Source organism: Bactrocera neohumeralis, unplaced genomic scaffold, assembly GCF_024586455.1.
Source record: "Bactrocera neohumeralis isolate Rockhampton unplaced genomic scaffold, APGP_CSIRO_Bneo_wtdbg2-racon-allhic-juicebox.fasta_v2 ctg6773, whole genome shotgun sequence".
Taxonomy (NCBI): domain Eukaryota; kingdom Metazoa; phylum Arthropoda; class Insecta; order Diptera; family Tephritidae; genus Bactrocera; species Bactrocera neohumeralis.
This window is the reverse complement of record NW_026093603.1, coordinates 1-5,623: the sequence shown is the minus strand read 5'-3', so window position 1 is coordinate 5,623 and position 5,623 is coordinate 1. Positions and strand designations below refer to the sequence as shown.

Here is a 5,623-nt window from a genome sequence, read left to right as displayed (position 1 = left end):
CATAGTGGTCTGATATCGACAGTTCCGACAAATGAGCAGCTTCTTGAAGAGAAAATTACGTTTACAAAATTTCAAAACGATATCTTAAAAATTGAGAGACTAGTTCGTATATATACAGACAGATGGACGGACCGACGGACGGACGGACAGACAGACGGACATGGCTAAATCGACTCAGCTCAACATACTGATCATTCATATATTATTTTATAGGGTCTCCGACGCTTCTTTCTGGGTGTTACAAACTTCGTGACAACCTTAATATACCCTGTTCAGGGTATATTTTTTTTATATGAAAGTCAATAATTAAATATTACCAAGTTTGCCTGCCATTGCAAAATTAAATATTTTACTATAAAAACCGAAGACAATTTGACCATAACGCTATTCACCACAAATAACACTGTTCTATAACCTTTAAAACAAAACTTGTTAGCTTTGAGGAAATCGGTTGAAGCTCAGTGCGTTCTTTAACTAATATCTTCCATGGAGTGGCTCTTTGTTCGATAGAGGACATACATTTTACATTTTTATTGCGGTCGACAGCAAAACAGGAGATTATAGAAGAAGATTATATACTTAGTAGATTTTTATTACAAATTTTCAACATTTTCAGTACTTATTTTCTTCTGTAAATTTGAAGAGATGAACGAAGTTAAATGTCAAAAATCTCAAAACGACACGACTAGCAAAAAAGCATAAAAATATTCAGTTGGAGTATTCGTGAATACAAATAATAGTTATATAACTACCATTGATTGAGAAATATACCTTCATAAAAAATGGTGGCTTAATTAACCATAATAAATGTGGATTTATGTGTATTTGTAATTATATCAGTGCTGCTTAGTACCGATGCCGCCTTCTCGATAAATATCCCGTATGTAGTAATATTTTATGTTTATGAGTTTATAATGTCCAATCGTCTTAGGTCATTTTAGTCTCATTTCTTCCAAAAGCTTTTGTAAAAATACAACATCTTTCACGGCATATGTATGTAAGAGCCATAATATATTCGTCTTCGGTGCTGCTTCACTGGTCCCTTGTCTCTCTTGTTTTCTTGACACAGCTTTTAATATCATATATGACGCATGATTGAAACCCTACTTTCTTTAGAATTTCAGTTAATCTTATACTTATTCTATTTTCGACTGGACTGCTTACGTCCATACAGAGCCTTTTTAGCTTCGAACAGAGATTGGAATACCGTTTACTAATAAACATCTCTGGCTGACGTATTTACAGGGTTTGTTTAAAAAGTAATAAGACTGAGTCAGTTATTCAAAAATTGGGGGTCACTTTCACACATGTCCAAATTTTCTTGGCTCCTCTCGTCGAAATTTCTGGTCGTCAGTGAGCACTTTTGGGACCATCTTCACGCACATCTTGCGCATGTTTAAGTGCTCCGTCACAATGCCATAAGCCACAGATTTTGACAAAGTTAACATCTTGGCAATTAAACGAATACTTAGTCGATGGTCTGAGTCCAAAACTTTCCGCACACGAGTCACATTGCCAGTATTTGTCGAAGTTGCAGGTCTCTCAATACGGTCTTCATCAGCCACCGAAACACACCACTTCATGCTAAAGCAACATCTGGGTAAGTCTGCACAGAATTTAATCGCATACCTCTGCACTAAAGAACACTGCATTTTCGGTTAATACCACTGACAGAAAAACGTCGCGCGAAAATGTTTGTTCTGACTCTCCATGTGCTGGGAGACAACTGACCAGCCGCTCGTTCGTTAACTAGGAACGTCCTCTACAGAATCCAGTCGGTGCGCTCCAAAGTACAGTCGCGGCGGAAGAAAATCAGTCCTATTATTTTCCGGACAAACCCTGTAGGTCTCGTCGCTCTACTCTCTGTTTTTATACATATATAGAATGCTCTTTGGTGATTTTAGCAAGTTGTCATGTGTTTCATTCTTTTGTTTGACATTTTAGCATATTCACCTGAAAGCGCTGCCTCAACAGTTTCAGGTACCTTTGAATCGTCACTATTTATGAAATTTAAATAATTTTGTTGCTTTTTTCCTTGCTGCTTTCCTTACGAATAAACCATGGCCTACTAGGACCCCTTCTTAAAGGAATATTGATTAATTGATCATTTTCAGTCGACTCAAATTCATCCTCACTGTTTGTTACTCTATTTAAAATTTCGTCGTCGATCGGTACTTCAACTAAATTGTCATCTAAATTGCAAGGCAAAGAGAGGATGCGCTGCTGTCGACACACCAAGCATCAGTATGAAGTAATTCTACTGATCGCCTCCAACAAGCCTTTCTTTGCACTGAGCAACGAAATGGTCTTGTCCCCACAACTGAAGCATTTCAAATTGTGCCGTTTGTTTTTGTTACCAACGCGACGAACGCAGCCTCCAAATTTTCAAACGACTTACCCCGATTTCTTCAAGCTTCAACTTTCTCTTGCACACATTGGCCTGAACGCATTCACCATCGCTTGTACGCATAGCAAGAAGACGCTTAAACAAAGTTGTCTTATAGCATTGACAGACGGCAGCGTTAAACCAGATTAATTGCATTTTTCGGGATTAATTCAGGAGTTACCACAGCTAACTCCGTTGCTGAATCCAAACATAACTCTCAAAATTTTAGGGAATTTGTGAGATTTTCGTTGGCAACATTGTTAATAATTGACAGCTGTATTCTATTGTGAATGAAAAATAAGAACAGTGACAGCCGTTTTACGTTTCAATGTAAACAAAGTTATTTTGAAAAACGACGATTAAAGATAAAAAGTAAGTAATTTTAGTATTTTGCATTGCCTTCTAAACGAAAATTACTATCTTTGTTTTAATTTCAGTTGGCTGGCAGAAAAAAGCGTTCAAATGGCACAAAAATATACCGCCGAGGAAATTCACTGCAAAATGAAAAACATGACAAAGAAATACAGGTGAGTTTTTTCAATAATTACATTTCTTCTTTTAACACATTAATTACTCTACTTTCAGAGAGGAGAAAACCAAAATTTGGCCCTTCTGGTGGTAGTCCCTCGCCTTGGAAGCATTATAATGCTGTGAATCGCATAGTAGGGTGTACTGCCGTTAATTCGGCTTTGTATATAGAGACATACTAGTATTCCGAGGTAAAAAACGAATTTATTTTATTTGTATAAACACATGCATTTATAAAGTTAATTTTTTTTAGAATTCAACATTAACCCAATTGTTGCCGCTGTCCGACCCACCATTATCACCTCCGTTGCCATCGCCATCATGTCCGCTGCCACCTTCGTTGCCGTCACCATCACCGTCATGTCCGATGCCGTCACCATCACCTTCATCTGCAACAAGAAAACGTAATTTTAGCGCCGAGGTGTTAAAGGTTTTAAAAAAACAAACTGACATATTGGAAAGGGTTGCGGATGAAACAAAGCACGTTTCAGAGGAAATAATTCAGACTGTTCGACAGCACAATAATTTGTCCGAAAGATTTTTAACCCTTATGGAGAACATCGCAGAGAAACTTTAAGTTTAAAATAATTTTATCTAATTATTTAATGAAATGTTTTGTTATTTTCTAGTCTTAAAACATTATATAATGTAACAAAAAATGAATTTAAATAAAAAGTGATCTCTTTAAAAAATGGATGTTTGTAATTATGTGTACTAATATTTGTTTTCTGCGACTCTATACATCTATACTCACGAAAACTCAGAGCTATTGCATTTCTTATAGCCGATGCTGTTACATAATTTTCCCCAGCTCTTGTAGTGTGATGTGGTTGAATTTCTGTACTAATTTCTGCAGCATCTTGGATCCATGAAGAAGGAATTTCATCATTTTAAATTTTTAGAAAATTGTGCAAAATACAGCATGCATGTATGTATAATAACGTTAACGTTTTTTGGAGCTACCGGTAAACCTCTGCCAATTTTTCTAAATCGGGCTTTAGTTGACCGGGAAAAGCATTCTCTATAACTCTGCGACATTTGGATAAACGATAGTTAAATGTTTTTTCTAACACTGGTTGATTTGGTGAGTATGGAAAAGGCTTCATCATGTAACGCGACAATCGAGGGGCTGAATCGTCAATAAGTAATACGGGGGCATTAACATCTTCAATCATTTTGATGCTCTGTGCAAAAATATCAGTGGTTTTATGGAATTTTTTTAAGGAACTACCTTCGAAAATGTACAAATCCTTATTTCTTCCAGTTGACCCAACATGTATATATGTAAATTTTGACCTATAAAATAGTGAAAGAATTTATATAAATATTTCCAATAAGTACTATATATTAAATTTACCTATAGTCGCAACTTGACAGCAGAACAACCGAATACCAACCCTTAGAATTGTAATAATCGATCGCATCTTCCTTTTTCGGCTGAACCTCAATGTGGCAGCATCTATTGCTCAAAACATTGCGGAAAACCAAGGTGTTGCAAAACCTTGTACATTTCGCTCTACTTCTTCTGTGCTTGGGGGATAGGAATTGATCCTATCCGATAAATTTGTGCACACAGCTTTGCAAAAATCCACAACTATTTCCCCAACTGTGGTGCGTCCTACGCCAAATAAACTTGCTATAGTTCTGTATTCCGCTGATGAACCTAATGCATACAACGCAATTGTCACTCTTTTCTGAAGTTGAATGCAATGTTGCCGTTGGACTCTCCGATTTCCTTAACCTTTTCACATATTTTGTGAAAAGCTTCTTTGTTTAGACGAAAGTTTTCTTCAAATCGGATATCATCCATCTTTTTGTCATCGTACTCCCAAAAACTGCCATTGCGGTCCTTTTATTAATAACATATATAAATGAGGGGTATAAAATATTAATATTCAATATATAATATATTAAACTTACAAATTTCCAGGCGCTTCTTTCCCTTATTTCCGAAGACGCCACTTTGGTACTAGTTTCCAGTATAGCTTTTGTCAATTCATTCATCGTTTTAATCTTTTGAAGCAGGTTCACTAGTAATGTTTTTATTCTTTTGTGTAACAAATTGTGGTTTCGACCATCTGTGCGGCTAACAATCGCAATGCTTGTCTTCTATCCATTTTTGTTTTATCAAATTGAAAATGTTATTAATATGCCAATCAGCTGTTCGCTAACTCGCATCGCTGCTGTCTGCCACCTATAAATTTGGATCTGATTAAGTGCGCAGTTAATCAGGGTTAACGCTGACGTCTGTCAAGGCTATTACGCACGGGCCCTTGCGGCCTATGGATCCCGCGAAAAGTATTCCATGCCTGAGTTGAAACTTCACTTCAAGTTTGATCTTGAATGTATGTGTAATGGGTGCTATGTTATTATGTTTCACACAGCCGCGTCGCACATTGGTATTTCCGTGGCTGAAATTCAAAAATGGCATGTTGTCTGATTTGAATGAAAATTTCACAGTTTGTTACCAACTATCTATACATTATTTTTCCAAAGTATTAGGATTCTATCTGCATTAGTTTTTTGTCCAGAACTGCCCAAAGTTGGTGAATGTGGAGAACATCAAAAATAGCAAAAAATTTAATCAAAAGTCAAATCATTGATACAATAAAACAACTATTGAAATTCAACTTTATTATTATTTTTCATTTATAATATGTATCAAAGAAAAAATTTGCATCAAAATCCATTAAAAATAATGCATAAAAA

General features: G+C 36.0%; 1 pseudogene; it reads right to left on the bottom strand.

Moving 5' to 3' along the window:
* Positions 1-3,163: 3,163 nt before the first annotated feature.
* LOC126767460 (uncharacterized) lies at positions 3,164-4,191 on the bottom strand (annotated as a pseudogene).
* Between the last annotated feature and the right edge of the window lie 1,432 nt (positions 4,192-5,623).